Genomic DNA, 1,657 nt, shown 5'->3' on the forward strand with positions numbered 1-1,657 from the left:
CCGCCCCCCGCCCACTCTGCGGAACTGGCACAGCAGGACCAGAAAAACCAACGCCACCATGTCAGAGACCAGTAGAAATGCCTCCAAAATGGCAGCCCATCAAAGGAGGCCAAAAAGATTATAAATTCACCCAGGGAAAGAAAACCCAGCATGACAAGTGGAGTGAACAGTCAACTACCTCCCAACTAGGCCCCCACAATCATGATGTCCTTTCCTTCAGAAACTTTCTCTTGAAAATCAGAAAGGATACAAGGGAAAGAAGGGCGCTATCCCTAGCCCCAGAGAGTCCCTGAGGGCCATAGGTGGTATGGGGCACACAGAAAGACATTCTGCGCCCCCAAAATAAGGAAAGCAAACTACTTCTGTCTTCAAACCTAGCTCCTGTTACTAACTAGACAAGAGTTAGCCTTCCCAGGGAGTGCAATCTTCACTGTTCCCTAATCAGACCCCCCTCAGCTCTGTGGGCCCTGGGGAGCGAGGAGGTAGGGTTGCAAGGAAGGCCGAGAAGGCACATGCCGTGCCCTCGGTTATATAATAAGAAGGGCGGTGCTCGTCCTAGGCCAGAGACCCAGGGCGCACTGCGCTCCCAGATGCGCAGTCACGGGTAGGGGCCATTGCGCATGGCGCAGAGCTTAGGAAACCCCCTCCCCACAAATGTGACACCTGCAAGAAGGACAGGATGGGGAGCCTGGACCCTGACTTTTCCAGGCCTCCCTCCCCCAACCAGAGGCGAAAAGCCTGCTGTCCTAGTTTTACTCTGACTCTCCTCATTCCCCAGACTGACAAACCTTTCGAATCTGGGGCCTCCAAACCTCCCATCGCCCACTGACTTTTCTGGAAATCCCACCAAATACGCAGTTTCTGAGCAATTTTCGGGGGTTGGTACCCCATCCTCACCTTTCCAAGTACCAGGTAGCCAGCAGCAGCTTCCAGAAGGTAGGACTTTCCCATACAGGGCTCAGCTCTCGACAGGCCTCCTGAGGGCCTCAGGACAGCCCCGACGTCAATGCAAATCTCTTGTCCCCAGGGAGTAGCCCAGAGTCAGCAGGAAGCCCAGGGTGGTGGCAATATCGGCAGCAGTTCTGCCCTACCTTGCCCGTGTGTTTCCAGGGAAGCCAAGAATTATTTTGCCGCAACACTGAGGTGTGGCTGATTGGAAAATTCCCTTTTCTAACATCAAACTAAAGGACAAGTATTTTCTTCCAATTTGGACAACCCTCTGCGCACCTACCTCCCCAGCTTTCTTCCTCCCCCAAAAAAGTTTGAGGAGCCCTGAGCTCTTCTTCCTTATAGTGTATGAAATTTTAAAAGGCATAGGAAGAGGCTTCAACTGGGCAGTCAAGAGCAGGCATAGACACACGAGCCTACGCACACCCCTAAAGAGATTTTAGAAAGCTGCTGGGTTTCTCCCCCCTCCCCTTTAAGCAAGTGAAATGCAAATTCAGATTTGATACCCTGCCCTGAGCCAATCAAAAAAAGCTTTTCACCTGCCATTGGCCCAACCACCAATCAGAAGAAGTGTCTGGAGTGAGAGCCCTCCCCTGGCCAATGGAAGGCCAGCTCAGTCACTTAGTTAATGATGCAGCAGTACAGGGAAGGCCATCACATGTGAACTGGAAGGGAGCCAACATGGAGACACAGAGAGCGCAAGGTAAAC

The 1,657-nt window shown here is 52.4% G+C and overlaps 1 long non-coding RNA gene across 2 annotated transcripts in view; it reads right to left on the bottom strand.

Annotated features, from left to right (window-relative positions):
- LOC110596562 overlaps window positions 1-1,397 on the bottom strand; it is a 21,521-nt gene extending 20,124 nt beyond the window's left edge. For both annotated transcript variants that reach the window (XR_002482553.1, XR_002482554.1), the window contains exon 1: window positions 898-1,397. This is a non-coding gene — a long non-coding RNA (uncharacterized LOC110596562). The remainder of the gene's footprint in view (window positions 1-897) is intronic.
- Between the last annotated feature and the right edge of the window lie 260 nt (window positions 1,398-1,657).

The sequence above is a fragment of the Carlito syrichta genome, unplaced genomic scaffold, assembly GCF_000164805.1.
Source record: "Carlito syrichta isolate Samal-C Ts95f unplaced genomic scaffold, Tarsius_syrichta-2.0.1 Scaffold310050, whole genome shotgun sequence".
In the NCBI taxonomy this organism is placed as follows: Eukaryota; Metazoa; Chordata; class Mammalia; order Primates; family Tarsiidae; genus Carlito; species Carlito syrichta.